The sequence below is a fragment of the Littorina saxatilis genome, linkage group LG16 (assembly GCF_037325665.1).
Source record: "Littorina saxatilis isolate snail1 linkage group LG16, US_GU_Lsax_2.0, whole genome shotgun sequence".
Lineage (NCBI taxonomy): Eukaryota > Metazoa > Mollusca > Gastropoda > Littorinimorpha > Littorinidae > Littorina > Littorina saxatilis.
In genome coordinates this window covers 5,698,899-5,724,151 of record NC_090260.1, presented here as the reverse complement: position 1 = coordinate 5,724,151, position 25,253 = coordinate 5,698,899, and the positions used below count along the sequence as shown (strand labels likewise).

At 39.4% G+C, this 25,253-nt stretch overlaps 1 protein-coding gene and 1 long non-coding RNA gene across 3 annotated transcripts in view; one reads left to right on the top strand and one right to left on the bottom strand.

The window, feature by feature from the left end:
- Nucleotides 1–789: 789 nt before the first annotated feature.
- Nucleotides 790–25,253, top strand: part of LOC138950247 (uncharacterized) — a 796,434-nt gene continuing 771,970 nt past the window's right edge. The window contains exon 1 of the mRNA XM_070321981.1: nucleotides 790–1,036. The gene's annotated coding sequence lies outside the window, so the exon portion shown is untranslated. The remainder of the gene's footprint in view (nucleotides 1,037–25,253) is intronic.
- Nucleotides 8,375–23,556, bottom strand: LOC138950235 (uncharacterized). Of its 2 annotated transcripts, XR_011450570.1 has the most exons (7): nucleotides 23,392–23,556; nucleotides 21,596–21,771; nucleotides 21,067–21,241; nucleotides 13,591–13,705; nucleotides 12,568–12,676; nucleotides 11,519–11,631; nucleotides 8,375–10,116 (listed from the first exon to the last, which is right to left on the bottom strand). It is a non-coding gene; the product is annotated as an uncharacterized lncRNA (long non-coding RNA). The 2 variants fall into 2 exon arrangements; XR_011450569.1 differs by lacking the exon at nucleotides 23,392–23,556 and having other exon boundaries at nucleotides 21,596–21,947.

The following is a 25,253-nucleotide window of genomic DNA, read 5'->3' as shown; positions in this document are numbered from 1 at the left end:
CCATGCTGATCATACCTCAGATACACAGGACACATCTTCACAACGCCTTCCATGCTGATCATACCTCAGATACACAGGACACATCTTCACAACGCCTTCCATGCTGACCATACCTCAGATACACAGGACACATCTTCACAACGCCTTCCATGCTGATCATACCTCAGATACACAGGACACATCTTCACAACGCCTTCCATGCTGATCATACCTCAGATACACAGGACACATCTTCACAACGCCTTCCATGCTGATCATACCTCAGATACACAGATCACATCTTCACAACGCCTTCCATGCTGACCATACCTCATATACCCAGGACACATCTTCACAACGCCTTCCATGCTGACCATACCTCAGACACCCAGGACACATCTTCACAACGCCTTCCATGCTAACCATACCTCAGATACACAGGACACATCTTCACAACGCCTTCCATGCTGATCATACCTCAGATACACAGGACACATCTTCACAACGCCTTCCATGCTGATCATACCTCAGATACACAGGACACATCTTCACAACGCCTTCCATGCTGATCATACCTCAGATACACAGGACACATCTTCACAACGCCTTCCATGCTGATCATACCTCAGATACACAGGACACATCTTCACAACGCCTGTGTTTGACTGTATTGCCTTTGTTGTTCTAGTATCGGTCTAACACTTTGGATGTGTCTACTTTATTTTTAAAGGGATAGACCTACCGGGATTGTGACTAGAAATAGCATGGAGCTTACCATGTGAACTGTGACAGGAGACAAACTGGCATCAGTCTCGGCTAGCACTGTCAGCTGAAGACAGTCTCGGCTAGCACTGTCAGCTGAAGACAGTCTCGGCTAGCACTGTCAGCTGAAGACAGTCTCGGCTAGCACTGTCAGCTGAAGACAGTCTCGGCTAGCACTGTCAGCTGAAGACAGTCTCGGCTAGCACTGTCAGCTGAAGAGACGACAAGAAATAACAACCAACCATTGGATGTGTCGAGATAGCCACAAGTTGTCAGGTGACATCGCTGAATAGAGGTAAGACTGTGTGTGTAGAGGTAAGACTGTGTGTGTAGAGGAAAGACTGTGTGTGTAGAGGTAAGACTGTGTGGGTAGAGGTAAGACTGTGTGTGCAGTGGTAAGACTTGTGTGTGTGTAGAGGTAAGACTGTGTGTGTAGAGGTAAGACTGTGTGTGTGTAGAGGTAAGAATATGTGTGTAGAGATAAGACTGTGTGTGTAGAGGTAAGACTATGTGTGTGTAGAGGTAAGATTGTGTGTGTAGAGGTAAGACTGTGTGTGTAGAGGTAAGACTGGGTGTGTGTGTGTGTGTATAGGTAAGACGGTGTGTGTAGAGGTAAGACTATGTGTGTAGAGGTAAGACTGTGTGTGTGTGTAGAGGTAAGACTGTGTGTGTAGAGGTAAGACTAAGTGTGTAGAGGTAAGACTGTGTGTGTGTAAAGGTAAGACTGTAAGTGTAGAGGTAAGACTGTGTCTGTAATGGTAAGACTGTGTGTGTAGAGGTAAGACTATGTGTGTAGAGGTAAGACTGTGTGTGTAGAGGTAAGACTATGTGTGTAGAGGTAAGACTGTGTCTGTAATGGTAAGACTGTGTGTGTAGAGGTAAGACTGTGTGTGTAGAGGTAAGACTGTGTGTGTGTATAGGTAAGATTGTGTGTGTGGGTAGAGGTAAGACTGTGTGTAGAGGTAAGAAACCGATTTAAAAACAATTTCGTCTTATTCCTTGTCGGTTCCTGATTCCAAAAACATATAGATATGATATGTTTGGATTAAAAACACGCTCAGAAAGTTAAAACGAAGAGAGGTACAGAAAAGCGTGCTATGCAGCACAGCGAAACCACCACAGCGCTGAACAGGCTCGTCAGTTTCACTCCGTTTTGCACAAGCGGCGGACTACGGTCATTGTGAAAAAAATGCTGTGCGTTCAGTTTCATTCTGTGAGTTCGACTGAGCTTGACTAAATGTTGTATTTTCGCCTTACGCGACTTGTTAGTACTTACGGGGACACGACTGCCAGATGGCCAGATCGACACTGCGCTTTCGACAGCGCTTCCTCGCGCAGACACTGGAAACACGTTGTGCAGATTAACCTGTATGAAATCTCCTTTGGTATCTTCTTTATCTATTTTTCTGGAGCTACGAAACCGAACAATGTGAACTCATGAGTCGTCTTCTTCGAATCGGCGAACTGCAGCTCGGTGATAACTGTATCTATACCACAATCCTTCACGCGATCTGACCTAACCTTGACCCCTGACCTGGTCTACTTACCAAACACGACACAAATCAGTCACCTGTTTTTACCCCCCCAAAACCCCCCACCACCCGTTTTCTTTGGATACACACTTTAACTACATACGTGCCGACGAAATGTTGATCATTGCTTCAATATTTTGAAGCTGTTGCTTGGATAATAACCAGGTAAAATTAGTATTTCGGTGTTTAGTCAAATGTTAAAGGTTCTATCACACACACATACACACACACACACACACACACACACACACACACACACACACACATACACACGCACAGACAGACAAAGTTTAGCATCGCATAGGCTACACTTACGTGAGCCAAAAAACCACACATTTAAAAAAAAAATTGCACATAGGATTAAAATATTAAAGTGTACAGAATAACAGCAACATATGTACAAAAACAAATCTCGTGGTTCTCTTGTCAAACCCACTGTAGTAAGCACAGAATAGGAGAGAAGATTTTGGAGAAGGTGGCTTAACCTACTGAAGTAAATGATCAAGAGGATTCTAAGCATCCAGTGCTAAAGCTCTCAAATCACAAGACAAACACACTTGTTGTGGCTATCCGAACTGTTGATTTAAAAAAAACCATACCCACAAATTGTAAACATTTATTACAAAATTATATATATTGTATGGATCTGTCTTTGTAAAATATACTGTACAGAAAATTTTAAATAATCTGCACAAATCTCGTGGTTCTCTTGTGAGAAAAAAAACACAAATAAACACTGTGTTCTGTCTTGTAAAATATACTTCACTGAATGTGTACAGTATTCTAAGAAAAGAAAAATTCTTCCTTTTTATCATATCAATTGCCTCCCTTGAATTTTATTTGTAAAATAATTCTGAGAAAAAAAAGCTTTCTACTTAAAAGCAGTGCAATCAAGAAAATGGGTACAACCTGTGTGTAAACCTTTATTCCTTATTCTTTTTGTCTAATTGAGGATGTCAGTACGCAGTTACCGCCCTGATATGGCCCTTCGTGGTCGGCTGGGCGTTAAGCCAACAAACAAACACTACACAGTTTTACTGATTTAAAAACAATTCGCTTCAAATTATCTCCCTTGAACAAACACTTCTTTTTACAATTTGTTTACACGAAGAGGTAGTTTTAAGGGTATATACAAGAAAACAATATTGCAACCTTAGATGTATTTACATTTGGACTAATTCCATTTAAAAAAAATTCAAACTATAAGTGATAAATCAAAATAAAACAGATTTTGGGGCTGTGCACAAGCTAATAGGAGTAAACACGAAAGTCGTACCCAAGAATCGTCAAATACTTTTGCTAACAGCTATACTTAAACATAAGAAAATATGATCTGCATCTCCTGTTGTGAAGATGATGGCACTGGTCCACCGAAGTGCATGCCATATATGCTTTACTGTGCGCTCTCCCTCTCAATGGTCTTTCTCTGGCTGACTCGATTCTGAGGAGATAAAAGAAAACACATTCAGTACAAGCTGTAAAAAATAACAACAAAACTAGTATTACTTAAAGTAGCTGCTGGTTTCTGAGTATTTGATTGAAGGCCCAATCCGACTTGTAAGAAGTTTGCCCGACTGTCGCAGATTTGGTCAGGTAATTGCATGGAGTAAAATCATGCCTCAATTTGGTAACATACAAACTGCAATATTCTAAGGCTGTGAGTGTGAGAATACATCGGCGCCACTTTTTAAAAACTTTCTTTTTGTGTGTGTGCATGTTTTAGTGCCAAAAATGAATAGGCCAAGTGCTCTCTCTGCAACACTTGTGTGAAGCTTCAGAGCTCTATCAATGGTTTGAAAGAAAAAAACATACTTTTCCAATTTTGACATTCTTGTTATATTTAGTCAAGTTTTGACTAAATATTTTAACATCGAGGGGGAATCGAAACGAGGGTCGTGGTGTATGTGCGTGTGTGTGTGTGTGTGTGTGTGTGTGTGTGTGTGTGTGTCTGTGTGTGTGTGTGTGTGTGTAGAGCGATTCAGACTAAACTACTGGACCGATCTTTATGAAATTTGACATGAGAGTTCCTGGGTATGATATCCCCGAACGTTTTTTTCATTTTTTTGATAAATGTCTTTGATGACGTCATATCCGGCTTTTCGTGAAAGTTGAGGCGGCACTGTCACGCCCTCATTTTTCAACCAAATTGGTTGAAATTTTGGTCAAGTACTCTTCGACGAAGCCCGGGGTTCGGTATTGCATTTCAGCTTGGTGGCTTAAAAATTAATTAATGACTTTGGTCATTAAAAATCTGAAAATTGTTAAAAAAAATAAAAATTTATAAAACGATCCAAATTTACGTTTATCTTATTTTCCATCATTTGCTGATTCCAAAAACATATAAATATGTTATATTCGGATTAAAAACAAGCTCTGAAAATTAAATATATAAAAATTATTATCAAAATTCTTTTTTCGAAATCAATTTAAAAACACTTTCATCTTATTCCTTGTCGGTTCCTGATTCCAAAAATATATAGATATGATATGTTTGGATTAAAAACACGCTCAGAAAGTTAAAACGAAGAGAGGTACAGAAAAGCGTGCTATCCTTCTCAGCGCAACGAATACCCCGCTCTTCTTGTCAATTCCACGTGCACTGCCTTTGCCACGGGCGGTGGAGTGACGATGCTACGAGTATACGGTCTTGCTGCGTTGCGTTGCGTTCAGTTTCATTCTGTGAGTTCGACAGCTACTTGACTAAATATTGTATTTTCGCCTTACGCGACTTGTTCCCTTTCCTGTGAAATTTACTGTCCGTAGGTTACCCGATTTTTGTAATGTCCGTGAAAACCTCAACTATTCATTGCTGAGTGCCTAGTGATAGCTATCCCCCTCAACGACCTAGCACTGCTGAATCCTGATTCTTCCCATTGTTTGATTCTGTATTGAAATTGTGTAGTTGGTAGTTATGTGAGCTTCTTCTTTGGGGGGGGGGGGGGGGGGTATTAAACAAACACAGATCACAAAGTAAGACTTCATTGTAATGTGCAGATATTTGTTCAGGTGCCCACCATTTTCTATGTGAAAACATGTTGCTAACTAACATGAACCCAACCATAAAACGTGATGTAGGTGAGTAGCCCATCTAGAAAAAAGAATTAAAACAGGTTCTTTTCTCTAGATGGGCTACACACCTACATCAAATTTCATTGTTGGGTTCATGTTAGTTAGCAACATGTTTTTAAATTCTCATTAGGCAGTCACGACTGACACTAAACACAGAACAGGTGGGAAAGACATAATTCAATGTACTCAACTTCTTTGCATTGTGAGACTGGCCATATAACTCATAACTCATAACTCATAACATTTTATTGATCCAACAAAGGAAATTAAATTGGTCATTGGTCATATGAGTGCTGAAGTAGTTCCTGAACATATTTAATCAAATATTCATCTTAATAACATGTTAATATCGATTGTTCTAGCAAATCAGACTCGACAGTTTTCTCAAGGCTTGCACAATTGCAAGAGCTTGCCTGTCCCCAATCATAACAATCAGAAACAACATCTCGTAAGCAAGTCTTTTTAGGGTATGAAGAAAAACTTGCATTCTCCCAGTAAGGTCATATATTGTACTACGTTGCAAGCCCCTGGAGCAATTTTTTGATTAGAGCTTTTGTGAACAAGAAACAATTAACAAGTGGCTCTATCCCTCCCCCCCCCCCCCTTTCCCCGTCGCGATATAACCTTGAACGTTTGAAAACGACGTTAAACATTAAATAAAGAAAGAAAGACAGGTTTTAATATGATGTCGGTTCTTCTGGGGGCATGGAGAAACACCTTACACAAAGTAGAACATACACAACAAATTCCAAACAATTGAGGTCACACCATAGTTTTACTCACAAACAAACAACAGCAATACAATAAACAGTCTGCAAACGCCTACATGTTGTCGACACTAGGTGTACAGAAACAAAGAAGCACATGAAGACGGGCTTTGTCAAGTAGACCATTATAGCGAATGAGCAACAGCTGATGATCCAGACCACCAAATTGACATGATTTCCCCTTATTCAGTTTGTGATTGTAGTCATATTGACGATGCATGACTTCAATTTTTCTAAGTAAGTCTCTTGGTGCGTTTACGGATACATTCATTGTCACAATTACGACATGCTAAAGTCTAACCTGGGTAAATTTCAATTCATGACTTTTTTTTAACTGGCATAGAAATTATGAGCATACCAGAATTATTTTCCTGTTAGACTGTCTTCTTTTTCTTCTTCTGCGTTCGATATTCATGGCTGCCATATCGTCAGGTCAGTGGCTGCCATGAAGTCTGCAGTCTTCAGTGTCGGACTGTCAAATTAGATGATATTGTAAAGAAAGTAAGTAACATCTCATGATATTCTAACTTCAATTACATCACCTGTCTCACAGTCTGCCTCTTTAAAAATAAATGAATAAATTCAGTAACATAATTTTTGGGTAAAAATCAATTTTAAATGAAACAAAAGGTATGATAAATGATCTTTACTGTTTTGTAATAACCCTCACCTGCAATTGTTCTATTTCATTTCCATCTTAACAGATTTAGCACTTCTCCAAAAGCTAGAAATACACTTTAAATCCCCCTCCCCTCGAGCCCCCCCCCCCCCCCCCTTCATAAACTAATTAAGAAAAGAAAAACACCCTTACATCATAAAAAATCAGAACCACCAAAACCACCCCCACCCATCGAATAAAACCTGAATACAAAAACACTTCAAAATAAAAAATGAAAACATTTCATTCCACTCCAAAAATATAAAAGTTGTTATGCCTTATTTTCATTATTTCTGTACGCACAAAAAAATTGCTGTGCAAATCTTTTTAAAAACATCAATGCCTGAGACACCAGTAACCTGTTTATGTTCCTGACCTTGTAGCTTTTCAGTTTAAGAGGCTGTTCAAAAAACTAATTCTCTGGAATCTGCACCAAAGTCAATAACAACCATGAATAATACCTTGGGGGAAATATTAAATCACCAAGACCGAAAAGATAACACCAACCGACCCTTCTCACCCTTATTTCACCCACTATGCTAACCCAAAGACTGAACAATAATAATCAAATACAGAATGAACAAAAATGCTTCATTTCATTTCTTCAATGATACGTTGAAAATCTTCATTCTTCATAATTATTTTATTGGCACAATGTGTAATTGCCACGAGTTTTATGAAAAAATGATGCGATACAAATCAAAGTGAAAACATTTCTTCATATACTGATACCTTATTTACCTTGTGGCTTGTGTGCCCCACCCAAGTAAAAAAGTACCACACTATGTACTATAGTATACTATAGTAAAAGTACTATGGTATACTATAGTTTACTATAGTACAAGTACTATGGTACATTGAATTGTACTATGGTATACTATAGTTTACTATAGTACAAGTACTATGGTACATTGAATTGTACTATGGTATACTATAGTTTACTATAGTACAAGTACTATGGTACATTGAATTGTACTATGGTGTACCATAGTTTACTATAGTACTAGTACTATAGTAAACTATAGTACAAAAGTACTATAGTACAATACATTAGTGTGTACTATAGTACATTGTGGTAAATGTACTATAGTATACTATAGTAAACTATAGTACAGTTAAATGTACTATAGTATTTTGAGCACTTTTTTGCCAAAATGTACTATAGTATACTATAGTATACTATAGTAAACTATAGTTTACTAGAGTACACGTACTCTAGTTTACTAGAGTAAAGTGTAGTACAGCGTGGTATTTCCGTAGTAGTACATTTGTACTATAGTACTTGTACTATAGTTTACTATAGTACAGCGTGGTACTTTTGGCGTGGTACATTTGTACTATAGTACTTTTACTATAGTTTACTATAGTACAGTGTGGTACTTTTGTTGCTGTAGATTTTGTACTATAGTACTTTTACTACAGTTTACTATAGTATACTGCAGTACTTTCTTGAAAAATTACCATAGCCTTAAAAATTGCACTGGATGTAAATGTGGCCCCAATTTTTGCTGAATCAATTGTTTTGTGTGAATTGAATGTGTGTGTGCACGATCAGGCCACTCGCTGCAGTCAATCTGTCACATTTGGTAGGAAAGTAAAGGTTCATCACATGTTTTAAATTTTATTTTCATTTTTTGGCAGAGCATTAATAGTCAAACTTATGTAAGAACATTTTAAAATATCCACTTACATGTAAAAGACACAATTAAATAATTTTAAATAAGGTGTCCATCTTGCACAGTGAGTAACCAAGCTGTTGATTTTTGGTAAATGTCCCAATGCAGTTTTAATGCAATTTTTTATAACCCTGTTAACCAGAACAAGTAACAATAAAATGCACAAAACAGATTTATTATAGCACTCTTCTTTGTGGGAATTCATCTTTAGCACAACACATATTTTATCAAAATTATCTCCCCTACAGCCAAGTTAAATTTCTATGATTAGCTTTGAAAGTGACCATGCCTACATCAGTACATGAAAACTCTGTGAACAATCAAAGGAGACAATGATTGTCCCTATTATTGACCGGAACTCTACCCCAATCTGAACTTGAATAATGCAAACTATCAAGCTGACTTGATGTCATCTAACCCTGTATGTGTGTGACCTTACACAGATAAAGTTATTGAGTTACTTTCTTTCTTTATTTGGTGTTTAACGTCGTTTTCAACCATTCAAGGTTATATCGCGATGGGGAAAGGGGGGAGATGGAATAGAGCCATTTGTCAATTGTTTCTTGTTCACAAAAGCACTAATCAAAAATTTGCTTCAGGGGCTTGCAACGTAGTACCATATATGACCTTACTGGGAGAATGCAAGTTTCCAGTACAAAGGACTTAACATTTATTACATACTGCTTGACTAAAATCTTTACAAAAATTGACTATATTCTATACAAGAAACACTTAACAAGGGTAAAAGGAGAAACAGAATCCGTTAGTCGCCTCTTACGGCATGCTGGGGAGCATCGGGTAGATTCTTCCCCCTAACCCGCGGGGGGTTATTGAGTTACAATGATCTTGCTTCAAACACATTCAAAATAATACCATTTCTCTGTTATTATTATTATTTTCTGTGAACTTAAAAGTTTATGAGGGTCAATTTTACATGGGTCACATCTACAGGTCATCCAACTTCAATAGCCTGTAAAGTATCAAAAATCTAGCTTTCAAAACATTTCAGAAAAATAAGAACACATGCTTTCGCAACACATCCTTGATATTTGTCAAAAATGTGGTTTTGAAAAAATGCCAAATGTGGTCATGTTTGAAATTGATCAAACCATAGCAGTATGTTAACTTTGTAAAGTCTATCCCGAAAACCATGCAAGAAAACAACAATGTTCAATTCTGTCTACCCATTGTAATCAGCCTAATTATGCTCCCCATCAGTGACATTCTCCTGACCTGGTGAGTCAAAACTCACTAAATGTCCAATGGAGAGTTTTCAGCATGCAACCAGAAAGTATATAGTGTGGTGTTATGTCCCTTTTTTTCAAAACAGGGTTATATATATGTGGCAATAATCACATGAAATGTTCTCTGTCCTCCACATCTGTTTGATTTGTGATTGGTGTCCAGATTATTTGCTACAGGCATCTGATTAAGTTTATTGTAGCTGCTGTCCGGTTCCCTTTGCCAGTGATATCTGCTTTCCTGTTCTGTAACTTGTATTTATGTTCGCCGATGGCACCCGCTGAATAGTTTTGGTTGTTCTCCAATGGCATCTAGCTAGCTGCTTTGACGTCTGTAAGTGGTATCAAGGTCCTTCACCATGCAGTCATCTGCTGGAAGTGAACAGGAGGCTCTCTTGCTTATGACACCCACACCAGAGCATGGAATGAAACCTGCAATGACACAGCAGTATGACTATGAGAAAGCATGCAGACTGAAGCAAAGAGGGCCAAACTTTAAGAGAATGATAATGAAACCTAACTTAAAAGTGCCGTGGCTTTTAGTGCATATATATATCTAACTTTTAAAAGTTGTGTCCGTCTGTGTGTGTATTATGATGACTAAAGGCTCCGAAACAGCTGCACCGACTGAGACGGTGGTGGTGGTGGGGGTTTGAAACGTGCTGGTGCGTGTATGTTTGTGCTTGCTTGTGTGCAGGCATGAATATGAATGTCTTTGTCAGTATGTGTGTGTGTGTGTGTGTGTGTGTGTGTGAATTTATGAATACAATTGAAGGCACAGTAAGCCTCCCGTAAACCATCACAGATACGGTCAGGCTTTTACACACAGACTACAGTACAAACACCCTTTCATTTAAACACTCACCGATTGAGAACATCCTAGGTGCCCTCCATAAAGAGCGAACAATTTTCAAATAATTTATTTTTGCGTGGTTTATCTTACCCCTGAGCCATCGTGAACCAGTGTGATCCAGTTTCCCTTTTTTCACAATGTAGTCGTCAGTTAGTCATTTGAATGCGACTCCATGTGAGCTTATCTACAATAGCACGTTTTTATGCACGAAACAAACGGCTGTGGTTCACAAAAACTTTAGCGATGGTTTTTGACTGTTGAGAGGAACGGTGATATATGCATAAACCGCCGTCTGCTACGACCCTTGCGTGACCCTGCTTCCGGGCTTTTCTTTTTTCAAACTTTCACAACTTCGAATTGTACTGATCTTGTCTTGATGAAAAAAGAATTCTTTTATGATTAAAGAATGTTTGTGTGACAAGCTGTCAATTTATTATTTAGATTTTAAAAGTTAGGTCTAGCGCAAAAACGCACCACGGTCCAAAAACATTCTGATAATCATCGATCCACGGCTATCGCCAGTTTACATCGATAGAATGAGACCCGAAGGGAAGTAACTCATTTTTGACCTGAGTTCAATCGGCAAAATTAATTCTTTAAAAATTGCTCGCTCTTTACGTAGGGCACCTAGGATATTCCCGTTTGGTGAGCGTTCAAATGGAAGGGTGTTTGTACTGTGTGTAAAAGCCTGACAGTATCTGTGATGGTTTACGGGAGGCTTACTGTCCGGGCGTGATTTCCGGTATTGAATATTCATAACAGCCGTCCAGCACCAAAACGAGGCGCCATTGTTGTAGAGGACCAAGTCCACGAAAATAAATTCTTTGAAAATTGTTCACGCTCGACAGAAAGCAGCCAGGATGTTCCCGTTCGGTGAGCGTTCAAATGGAAGTATGCTTGTACTGTATGTAGACGCTCGGGGAGCTCTGTGATGGTTTACGGGAGGCTTACTGTGCCTTTAATGTATACATCTATACACACCCAAGAAGATAAGGCGCTCAGCAGGTCTGCACTCATGTTGATCCATTATGTCGGAAACAGGCAGGAATTGGATCCTCCACCCGACAGTCACTGAGCTACAGTGCTGCTCTCAGCTATAAGCAAGAGAAAGCAGCTTGAGTGTTTCATCGCATATAATTCCAGTGTTTGCATACTCCATAGCGATTAGCTGAAACTATTTAGCTAAAACATTAAACTATTATCAGTGGAATACCAAAGGGGTGGCATATGTCATCCAAAATATAAGGCAATTTAAAGTGTGATTGACGGGACAGAAGCGTTTCAATGATACAAATAGAGAACACTACATAGCCTACTGTGTGTTACTGGGTTTACACAAGTAAAAGTGAATATTATTTCTTCTTCTGTTTCTTCGTTCATGGGCTTAAGACTCCCACGTTCACTCATGTGGATTTTTACGTGTATGGCCGCCATTCAGACAGCATACGCCAATTTCGGGGGAGGCATGCTGGGTATTTTCGTGTTTCTATAACCCACCGAACTCCCACATGGTTTACAGGATCTTTTCCGTGCGCACTTGGTCTTGTGCTTGCGTGTACAATGCGCCCGTCGTGAATATTTCAATATTTGAAAAGCAATAAGTGTAAATCTGGTGCCACACAGCAAGCCATGGAGTATTCTGTTTTCAATTCCTACGTACCGGAGAGATAACCCATGTAGTAACTAAACCATACACGCACATATGGGCATATCATTGAGGTCATGGCAAGCTGGTCTGGCAGGGACCTTATATATTCCACTGCTCATGATTACAAAGTCACAGATGCAAAGTCATTCTCGTAACACGTTTGGGCTTGCCATTTTCTCGCGAGTGTTTTGAGAATGAAGTTTGTCTCGGAGATTTTGCATAAGCAGTGGAAAATGACATCCCTGACAGACATGTTGTTTGAACCAACCTCATTTACATGATAGACACGCCTGTGAAGAGATGGTTCATTTATCACATCATGACACATGGGTGGTATCTCTCAGGTAGGCAAAACAATATATATCTAAATGCACCAATTTACCTCAAGCACTCAGCAGGTCTGCACATATGTTGATCCATTAGGTCAAAAAACCACCAGAACTTGATATGTTGTCCTAAAGTCACAGATACAGTGGAACCCCCCAAGGATCCTGAAAAAATAATTAACAACCGGACGTCCGGACGGACGGACGGACGGACGGACGGACGACTCGGGTGAGTACATAGACTCACTTTTGCTTCGCATGTGAGTCAAAAATGAAGAGCCAACACTTGTACAAATTATCTGTCTTTGTACATGTTATACAAGCACATACACAAATAAATCTGCTTGCACTATGCTGGCTTTAGGCATGTGTAATAAAATTATTTTGGGGGAGCTTCTCGATTCAACCGGGAACTTTTGTTGTTGTCAAAAGCAATTTATGCCTCAAACATTCTCCCACTCTAAGACTGAACTATGCATTCAGTATGTGTTGATATCTGACTTAAACTCACAAAAATAACAAAGGCTAGTTTGTAAAAAGACACTGATTTGAAAAGAAAATTTAAATTCAATTACATATTATTATATACTATATAATCTGTTCTGGGGCTTTTTTCCAGGTCTTTTAAAAAAGGATGTTCACAAACAATAACAAACACATTTTCAATCCAATGAATGTTTGCAGCACTGTCAGCCGGACAGAAATGACAGTATGTTGACAAAGCCGTGATAAAAACATAACCTGCAGTCCTACCTTAGCGCAAAGAAGTATGAATGGTCTCTGTGTACTCTACAATCTCTGACTGTGGCCCTATGTAAAGGTCGAAAAGAGCTGGCTGTGCTTGGCCATTAAGAAAAAAATTCAGTTAATTCAGATTTGTACAAGGAGAGCATAAAAGCATATATTCACAGCATGTATGTCTTGTTATTGCTATAGGTCTATATATATATCTATGCCACAATGACACAGCAAATACGTACATTCATACAGACATATTCATTTACTCATATAATTTAAATTATATAGCACCACAGGAATATGTTAATATCAAAATCTAATATGAAATTTCCTACATACACCCATGAAGTTCAAGCCCTAAGCAGTTCTGCACATATGTTGATCCAGGAGGTCCAAACACACCCTGCACTTGTTGTCCAACAGTCACTGCTCCAGTGAAACCCTCCATTTAGGACCCTGAAAGATATAACAAGTTCCATAAAGTGATACAAAACTCTTTGTTGTTGTCCTTATCTGCTGAAGGAGCACCTCCTGTCGCTTCACAGCATCTGTAACACAAGAGAGGACTGAGTATCCAGCCAGAAATTTGATGACTGTATTTTTATAATGATGATCAACAAAACTTTTTAAGGCTGGAGTTCACACCTGAGGCCATATTTCAAAGTGGTTAGGCAGTTTTAAAGGTTTGTTTTTATGTTAGTTCAGTGTTTTGTTTATCAGGAAAAAACAAAATGAATAGAGCTTGTCGCGCAAAATTTTGAGATAGCGACTGAAGTTTGAGCATAGGTATGAGATTTTTTCACGCAAACCCTACTGAAGAAATTGTGATATTGTATTGTGAATATGTTAACAAAAAAACAATCGGATGATCAGAAACTGAAGAAGAGAAATAGGGAAGCAAAATAGAACATCAAACATAGTGATTTTACAGGTGAATTTGGAAAAAAACCCTTATGTATCCATTTTTGAAGCCCAATTTGAAGCATGGAACACAGTCAAACATAAATTAAAAGTGTTAAAGTGGTTACAGTGTTCAGAAATAGTGTTAAATAACAAGTTGAGTTATCCCTTTTCACAAATTTTAAGAGAAATACACCTCTTGTCGCGCAAAATTTTAAACTGTGATGCTTTTACTACCCCCACCCCCTACTCATTTTTCAGAAAAGAGTGCATATTATCTTCCAAATAGACAAGCAAGGTAGTCAGATGATCAAAACTTCAGAACAAAAATAGGGAAGCAAAATAGAACATGCAACATAGTGATTTAACTGGTGAATTCAGAAAAAAAACACTTTTTTACTCATTTTATTAGCTGAATTTAAAGCTTGGAAGACAGAAATAAATAAATTAAAAGTGCAAAACTGGTTACAGTGTTCAGAAATAGTGTTAGATACCAAGTTGAGTTATCCCTCTTCATCACAGTTAAAAGAAACGCACCTCTTGTCGCGCAAAATCTTGAACTGTGATGCTTTTACTACCCCTACCCCCTACCCATTCTTCAGAAAAGAGTGCATATTATCTTCCAAATAGAAAGGCAAGGTAATCAGATGATCAAAACCTTCAGAACAGAAATAGGGAAGCAAAAAAGAACACCCAACAGAGTTATTTAACTGTTGAATTCAGAAAAAACACACTTGTTTACTCATTTTGTAAGCTGAATTCAAAACTTGGATGACAGAAAAAAATAAATTAACAGTGCTAAAGTGGTTACAGTGTTCCGAAATAGTGTTAGATACCAAGTTGAGTTGTCGCTTTTTATCACAGTTAAAAGAAACACACCTCTTGTCGCGCACAATCTTGAACTGTGATCCTTTTACTACCCCCGCCCCCTACCCATTTGAACACAAAAGAGTGTATATTCTCTTCCAATTAGAAAAATAAGTAATTTGCAACTGGACATTTTTAAAATACATATTTTCTGTCAGTCCAAGGATTGCTTAGTCCATTAAAAACAAACAGACTAGGATTTAGCGCACCCATTTTAAGAAAAAGTTAACATGATAATTGATATATATATATATATATCAGACTTTTTTTATGCAATTACTACTGAAGATTCCAGACCAGGTAAAACAATCATTTTATATTCTTTGTTACATTTTTTACTATTTTTTTATATAAATTTATCTATAGCGAGTCTTGTCTCTTTCAGTCTTTGTGTCATTTAGTTATTTTGAAGAATTCTATCCTGGCAAAACAAATTAAAAATCCCTACCTACCTACCCTATTTTGTTTACCCATGTTATTAGAAACAGACAATTTATTTTTTATTGGCCTACAGATCTTGACACATTTGTTTTAATAGAGAAATAACAAGTACAGCCCTTAGCTGTGTCACTCGAATTTCTTTGTCAGGCTGAAACTTAGCTGTTGCGTTGAAGTCTGCTGTGTGTGTTTGGGTCCAAAGCAACTTTCACATTCTCATCTACACATTCTCATCTACACACTCACGTTACTCACACAATTATACAATTCTACCCACAGAGGCGTTCGGGGATGGGGGTCTCGCACTCGGGCGAATCACACCACAAAATACAAAGTATAACGTACACAGATTTTTCTATTGAACCAAAAGGCAAATTAAATCATGAATAAATCAATCAAGCAAAACTTCCACACAATGACACATTCACTCTCGGTTCACACTGCGCTCTGGGCATGCACACTTGGCAGCACGTATACGTTCCGACGCCGTTTGTCTTCCTGCAAGTCCAGCACAGGCACACGATTGTCCAAGAATCACAATAATCCTCGTGAATGTCACAGCAGGCATAGTAAGGTTACGTAGAAAAGTCCAAAAGGGTGCGTTAAAGGTGGTAATCCGGCACGCACGCACACACACACACACACACACACACACACACACGCACACACACACACACATACACACACACACACACACACTGACACACACACACACACTCCAGTTTGGTAAGTTACCTGATAAATAATGTAGCCTGTAGATTTAACGGGGAGACTGATCAGACAGGAAGAGTAATACTTTCACATTTCCGATGTTCAGCGATAAACTTGTTTTCTTCGAGAGTTCGATCTTCGTGCGATTCTGGCGCGTTGTCACCAAGAACGTTAAAAAAACACAGGATATCATCATGATGCCTCTCTACAAAAACCAGGTCTAGGAACTCTTCATCTAAAGTCAGTCAGTATTAACCTCCTCAACACAATCCTCATCTTGTCCCATAGTGATTTCTGCCGCCAAAGAACATGTGGTTCTCAACTCAAAAGACCGATTTGTCGTCTTCCGGCATTGCGAAATTCAGATCTACCCCAACTTCGTGCATTGATCTGAGCAATAAAATGTAGATGCGATAATCTGCAAACATCTCTTCAACACAATCTGCATCTTGTCCCATCGTGATTTCTGTCGGCAAAGAACATGTGGTTCTCAACTCACAAGACCAATTTGTCATCTTCCAGTGTGAAATTCTGATCTGCCCCAAGTACGTGCAATAAAATGTAGAAGCGATAATCTGAAAAAAATCTGTTCGCGTGAACGCTGCCACGTTGTCATCAGTCCAATGTCTTTTATCCAGAGCGGGGACGAACACACTTTTTCATCAGCAGTTTTTTTATGTGTATCCGCAGACTGCTTTCCATTACTTGTCTGTTTTAGATTGACTCGTATGGTTCTTCAGCCAGGCAAGAAGTGCTTGTTTACAGTGACACGTTCTCACGCACGACATGTCGTAAATGCAAGTTCTAACGATTGTTTTTTATTGCACTGATAGAGAATGTCGATAGTTGTAAACTTCTGACATTTCCTAATGTTTATTTCATTATTTTGCATATGGATATGGCTAATAAGTGGATAATCTGTTACGACACGAAACGCGTTCTAAATCCGGGAAGGGAGGCTACTCCAGCGTACTGTCAGGTGTGTTCTAATACCTTAACACTATTGTGACTAGCACTGCCACGGCGTTAACGTCCTGCCTGCCCAAGCTTGCCACCAAGAAACTCCCCAAAAATCAGTAACTGTAAAGAAATCTGTCTAGCAAGCTTGAATTAAGTCCAATCACCACCAAATTTTGTGCACTAATTTAAAAATGGATGCCCAGTTCAGTCGTGCTATTTATAAGTTTGTCACGCGATTTGTTTTAGCAAAGGGGGGTGAAAGGGGGGTGAAAGGGGGGTAATTTGTGTTTTTTAACGTTTTTTTGTGTGTGTTTTATTTTCCACTGCTTTTTTTAAAAGTTATTTTTTAACAGAAAGTATTATAAATAATGCTATAACCAAACAAGGTGTAAAACCTATGAATTAGCTGAAATATTGTTAACATTGTACACAGAAATAAGGAGACAGTACAAAGAAAAAAACAAGCAAATCACGCATTCACTCACAGCATCCTGACTCAAATGAAACAAAACTGTAACACTCACCAAATGATGACTAGGTAATCCATATTGAATATAAGTCACATTTTCACAACAAAGTACCAACTGTACACCTATGAACAATTCCAAAAGGATTTGAAGGCTCCAGCAGGGCCTCACATCCATGAGAGGTAGCATAGGACAAATGTCCTGGCCAATGTAAAAGTGATAGGACATTTGTCCTGAACAAAAACAAATCAATAGGACATTTTTTTCCGTAACAAAACGTAAATATAATTAAACTTGACTAGTTTCTTGGCACGAGGGTAAAAGAACAAAAATACTTTTCTTGGCAAAAAGGTAACAGGAAATATAAAATAAATTACATCGAGTCAGTGAGGGAGGGGGTAGTGTCTTTCTTCGGCTCCGATGTTTGACTATCGCAATCGACATTCTCACCTGTGCGATCGGGCTCTAACTGCTCTGGGGCTGGAGGAAGCTCAGTTTCCGTGCTACTGACAGATGATGAGGGAAGGGACTTGAAGTGTAATTTCTTCTGTCCCTTTTCTGGGATCAGTTTTCGTTTAGGCGGCATGTTTGTTATTTTCGGGGAAAGCGCGAAGGGAGGCAACTCTCAACTGGCTTCGAGCATTCCGAGTTGCGAGCCTTCGAAACTCTTTGGTACGTCTAATTTCGTCTGCTACACATCGCTTCGCAATACATCGATAAAATAGCATTCAAACTACTGTAAATTGAGAAGTACTGACGATGACCGGATCAAATGATAGAATAATCGGACAATGACCACTTTGTGACAAAAACAATAGGACATTTGTCCTCCTGCATGAAAAATGTATAGGACATTTGAAAAAAAAATCCTCATATGTCCGATGTCCGACGTGGATGTGAGGCCCTGCTCCAGCCATCCATTGTTATCAGTGCTGCCACGCCCCCATAGCTCCTGCACGATTCCGAGATACATGTTCTAGGTATGTTACAAAAAAATTCAAAATTTTCATTTAACATTTTGATCTATATCACTTGAAAGAGCAGAAAATCAGCATTCCAATGGTATATATAACTTTGAGATTGGATAAGTGTAACCCGAGTTATGAATTTTTAAAGTAATAAAATTCGTAATAGAGGCAAAGAGGATAAATTGAAACCATTTTTGACATTTTTCAGCTAAAATTAACTGTAACTCACACATTTGTTTATCAATATTGTTCAATTTGGTATCAAAAGAAAGGTTCAGAGCTCTATCTAAACAACTATGATGAAAAAAAAAATTTTTATTTTTTTTTAGTAAGTTAGTATGAAACTGAGAGCAGACGAACTTCCGACCGCCATGTTGGATGTGAATACAACATGGGTGACAATCCGGGCGCAAAGCGGCGCATCCGTTAAAAGGTACTTCGCATCGCTTTATCGACTTGAAACTTTGGGAAACAGCAGGAAAATGGTCAAACTAACTGTTCAGAGGGGTCTCAATAGGGTTCAAAGGCTATAAATTGGTTTATAAAAGTACCTCTTGTGTGTCTTCTTCGCCCGATATTCTGGCCGGCGAGCTCGACAGTGTTGGACTCGCCATCTTTCTCAATCTTAAAGTCAAGAATGTGCTCTACGTCTTCGACAGGGTGCCTATGTGATGTAAATTTGGACAAGAATAGAAAAGAGGACCCCAAAACTGAGACAGTGTGAGTGATCAGAAAATGGGGGGCCATTTTCAATGACGTCAAAAATTGAGCTGCGCACGCATTTTGTAACATACCTACATGTTCGTCTAGCAGTATCACCCCCTACCACGTGTAGTTGCCGACTCGTACTAGCAACAACGGGACTGTTTCTTCCTCAATATCACTGCTATTATCGCTTTCTTGAGGCTAAAACGACACGATGTATCATGATCTACAGGATCCTCAAGATCCAACATCCGGAGAATCTCCTCCCGTGACAAGGCTCGCCTTCGATTCATTTTTTTTGTTCGAAAACACCACGCAAATCTGCACTAATTTGATCAAGCCGGAAGAGAAAACCACGTGTATCAAGGGAAACAACTCAATTTACTGCAAGCTTCAAAAACCGGGAAGCAATCACGAGTCGTGTACCTTGTATGTCTAATACTAAAATAGTCACTTCCCGTCCGTGGGCGTTGCAGCGCTATTACTAATATAGTCACCTCCCATCGCGAAAGTGTTAAGGGCTTTTAAAATGATATGACAAATATAAAGTCAGATGCACTTCACCCATTGTTATACTTAAACATAGAACTAAGGCTTGCTCATACAGTGGAACTCCCCTTGTTAGACCTCAAAATATCTGAGAACAAGAAGAGCAAACGCTCGATCGAGTCACTTTCGCAGTTCTGAATATTAAGCCCAACGTTAAGTTGTGTGTTGACGAACAGGAAAGGCTAGTTATCTCCCCTGTGTTTCCGATAACGTTTGTAAAAAGCTACAGATGTAAATAATTTGATGTAAAGAATAATCCTATAAAGTTTGAATCAAATCCGATGAATAGTTTCAGAGATATGATATTTCAATTTTTTTCCTTCAAGACATACCTGTGACCTTGAAAAAGGTCAAAGATCACCAAAGCAGACGTCAAAGTGTAGAGGTCACTGGGAGTCACGTTCACATAAAATTTGAGCCCGGTCACTTTTATAGTTTCCGAGAAAAGCCCAACGTTAAGTTGTGTGTTGCCGAACAGAAAAGGCTAGTTATCGCCCTTGTTTTTCTGATAACGTTCGTAAAAGGCTACAGATGTAAATACTTTGATGTAAAGAATAATCCTACAAAGTTTCAATCACATCCGATGAACTTTGTCAAAGATATAAAATGTCTAATTTTTCCTTTGACGCTGACCTGTGACCTTGAAAAAGGTCAAAGGTCAACGAAACCATCGTTAAAGTGTAGAGGTCATTGGAGGTCACGACTAAACAAAATATGAGCCCGATCGCTTTGATAGTTTCCGAGAAAAGTCCAACGTTAAGGTGGTGTCTACGGACGGACGGCCGGCCGGACAGACTAACACTGACCGATTACATAGAGTCACTTTTTCTCAAGTGACTCAAAAATAGGCCTTAAAAAGGACCCCTGGGTGTCTTAAAAAGGCCGTTGATTGATGATTCACAAAGGTTATTCACAGAAAATATGAAAAAAGCAAGGTCCTAAAAGGGAGTGTGTCTTTAAGTGTGTGTGTCTGTCTGTGCATCACAATTAAGGGCTAAACAAAAACAAACACACACCCAAGAAAAGCAAAATTTGTTTGAAAATTTGATCAAACTCCAAGACAGTGAATCAAACAAGAAATGTCCATCACTGATTCAGACGCAGTTTATATTTGAATGTATGTGTGTGTGTTGCAAACATTACACAAAAGTGGATCATAAATACCAAATTCAGCTATGCTAGTACAATATAATTGCAAATTACATTACATTTGAAATGAAATTTTATAATTTGTTGTTAATAATTTACTTACTGGTTAAAGAGTACAACTTTTCACAATTTCAGCACAGAGAATGGAATCCTTGGTGTCTGCTTCCTTTTCTATCTGAATGACTCATTGGTACAGCCATCTGTCATCACCCTGCCGACTGTTTTTTTGACCTGGAGTCCAGAAGCTTCCCCACCAACTCAGGCAGTTTTGTTTTTCACTAAAAGTAAAAGAATAAAGGTCAAATAGATTTGCACAAAGGAATAAAAAGAGGTTTTCTAGTAATCCAAATAAAGCATGCAGAAATAAAAACACAAAAAGTAACATCAAACAGTTTTGCCTCTTGTGCCCCCAAGACACTGGAATAATTACAGGCCACCAGATAGGCCGTCCATCACTGAAAGTGAACAGAAAAACTTGATGTTTGAATATGTGTGTGTGTCAGTGTGTGTGTGTGTGTGTGTGTGTGTGTGTGTGTGTGTGTGTCAGTGTGTGTGTGTGTGTGTGTGTGTGTGTGTGTGTGTTATACAAGTGGTACGGGTAATTTAAGACAAGAGTTTAAAATGTCACTTACTTGTTGTCCCTGTCAGTGTAAACTTTCAGCACAAAGAAGAATGGAAACATTGGTGTTTTTGTCGGTTCCGTTCCAATTGAATGATTTGGTACAGCCATGCTATCAAGTTGATCAACCAGCTCACTGTTCCTGTTACCAGTTCAACCTCTTTTCCACATTGCCGACAGATTTTTAATCTGAAAAAGTCATGTATACATGTTTTCAAAATGGGAATTTACAAGTAAACAGTTAACGAAATAGTCCGCTTCTGTCACGTACTCCCCACGAACACCACCATGTGGGGCAGCCAGATCCAGATAGAATCAACAAACAAGTAAAACTCAAAGTAAAAACATCAAACTCAAACTCAAAGAGAAAACAAGAGGCGAAGCCTTCAAGGCTCACGTAAGAAATCGACAAACAGTAACACAAACTCAATCACTCCGTCACACATACACACACACACACACACACACACACACACACACACACACACACACACACACACACACACACACACACACACAGTAAGCATAGGTGAAACTATGCAAGAAAGCGAGACCCTGGATCTGCCAAGAAGTCTCGGCCCGCTCACAATAACAATGACCGAGACTTTCAGTAATTCCTTTGCGTGACGTCTAACCCTCTTACGTCATAATGTGACGTCTTCAAATAGTTTCTATCACACACGTCGAACACTTTTGACCGAGACTGACGTAATCCATAGACTCGGAAATGTTAAAGTTTCTACCACAGACATACACACATACATACATACATACGCACGCACGCACGCACAGACAGACAAAGTTTATCATTGCATAGGCTACACTTACGTGAGCCAACAAGAAGGGCAAAGCCCATACGACTCACATGCTTTACACATTTTTCCTACCAAAATACATGTGACCTTGACCCAAGGTCAAGGTCATCCAAGGTCATGCAACACAAAGCTGTTAATTCAAGACATAGGAAGTACAATGGTGCTTATTGGCTCTTTCTACCATGAGATATGGTCACTTTTAGTGGTTCACTACCTTATTTTGGTCACATTTCATAAGGGTCAAAGTGACCTTGACCTTGATCATATGTGACCAAATGTGTCTCATGATGAAAGCATAACATGTGCCCCACATAATTTTTAAGTTTGAAACAGTTATCTTCCATAGTTCAGGGTCAAGGTCACTTCAAAATATGTATACAATCCAACTTTGAAGAGCTCCTGTGACCTTGACCTTGAAGCAAGGTAAACCAAACTGGTATCAAAAGATGGGGCTTACTTTGCCCTATATATCATATATAGGTGAGGTATTGAATCTCAAAAACTTCAGAGAAAATTGGAAAAATGTGAAAAATAGCTGTTTTTTAGGCAACATTTATGGCCCCTGCGGCCTTGACCTTGAAGCAAGGTCAAGATGCTATGTATGTTTTTTGGGGCCTTGTCATCATACACCATCTTGCCAAATTTGGTACTGATAGACTGAATAGTGTCCAAGAAATATCCAACGTTAAAGTTTTCCGGACGGACGTCCGGACGGACGGACGTCCGGACGGACGGACGGACGGACGGACGGACGACTCGGGTGAGTACATAGACTCACTTTTGCTTCGCATGTGAGTCAAAAACCAACCAGACGGCCCAATGGTCACTGTAATTGTATCAGATTCAGATTCTCACAATGGTATAAACTTTGCAAATCTCAAAAATAGTCGGATACGGGTAGTGACAGTGATAGTGAAAAAGAGTTGTGGGAGCTGTAAAGAATAATTATACGTACTCCTCACTCGATAGTCGATGACTTGGCAGTTACACTTACAGTTCTGTCAGTTGCAAATCACTCGATAACTCCTGAGCGAATCTGGATACGATTACGTGGAAAACTCTTGAAGGCTTACTTCTCAGTCCAGATCCATCTTCTGCTCTCTGAATTATGGTTACACTCTCTTGGTGGGTTCCTTTCGTGATGTTGTAGCCCGCTTTTTTCCAATCTCTTGGGAGTTCGTTCGTTGAAAATCCGTTACTAGTGCTGTCCCTTGATTTACTTCAGAGTGGTCTTCTCTTCGATTTTTAAGGGACATTACTCTCGCATGCGAACCCTTTATTCGAATCGAAAGTAGCCGGCTCAGTTTGTTTTTGTTTTTGTTTGGTCTTGTGTTTGATGACTTTGCTAGTCCAATATTTTATGTATATATACTCAACCAAAGCTTAAATGTTTTTACTAGTTATTTAATTTTATGAGTTACAGTTCCTTTTAGGTACTGCTCTGTTCATTTTAGCATGTGCATAGATATGCGAACGCACACGTGGCAAGTGTGTGTGTGTGTGTGTGTGTGTGTGTGTGACGGTGTGTGAGTTTACGCAGTATGTGTGTGTATGGGGGATGTGCGTATGGGGGGATGTGGGGGTATATGTGTGTGTGTGTGTGTGTGTGTGTGTGTGTGTGTGTGTGTGTTTCGGTAAGCGAATATCAGCGGTTTGTATGTGTGCATGCGTGTGGGCGTGAGTGCGGCATGTGCGTGTGCGTGTGCGTGCGTGCGTGCGTGTGTGTGTGTGTGTGTGTGTGCAGTCTTTTGCTTACGTTTACAATTATTCTCTGTATATGTTCCAAGGCAGGGCCGGACTAGGCAAAGAGGAGAGAGGGGGGGGGGGGGGGGTTGCCAGTGGTGGTCCAGGGGGATGTTCTCCCTGGCGGGGTCAAGGGGCAGAGCCCCTTGTGGGGGTCAGGGGGCTTTGCCCCCTGAAGCTGATGGGTAGGTCATATTCTGAGATAGGAAAATGGTCGCTCCTTGCATGAAACGGCATAAAATAAACAATAATAAAAAATGTTTTAAATAAGTGAGGTACATGTTTAGGCTAGGGGGGGGTAGTCCGGCCCTGCTCTCTCTCTCTCTCTCTCTCTCTCTCTCTCTCTCTCTCTCTCTCTCTCTCTCTCTCTCTCTCTCTCTCTCAAATTATTTAAAATGAAACAATATTTTACACACAGCAAAATTCAGTCAACTTCAGGTCAAACCAAGAACTTTGCACTTGATCCTACATGAAGAATTATTTTGGCAAACGTTAAATTTAACATAAAAAAGGTATTGTTTCAAAATTTCACTGCAGACCATTTTATAAGCGTTTCGGGCGTGCGGGAAATAGCTCAGTCGGTAGAGGCGCTGTCTTCAAAACCAGTTGTCGCAATCGGCGTGGGTTCGATCCCCACGTTCGGCGAGGGATTTATTTCCCAGAGTCAACATCGTGCAGACTCTCCTCGGTGGCCGCATGCGCACGATAAAGAACCCAAGTTCACAGCGAAAGTCTCAGGGCTCAGAAACATGAATACACGCATGCAGGAAAACAAATGTGTGGGTATCGCCGTATACTGTATGGCAGCTCGATTTCCCCATGGAGAATGCAGCCCGAATTTCCATGAGGGCAACCTCACAGGACTACATAAAATCTTATCCTTATCTTATCCTTTACCTTTTAAGGCAAATTGTTAAATTCTCTTTTGAAAACTTTTTTGTGAGAAGCGTTCCCAGCTAACGCTAATGAAATATTAATTTTACATTTGATGCTAACTGTTTACAAAAAACTGACTATACTTATGTAAATCTGACGTTACAAAAGTCTTCTCCCTTTCTCCTGTGTGAATATGTGCGTACCCATGTGTTTGTGTGTGTGCACGTGCAAGCGTGT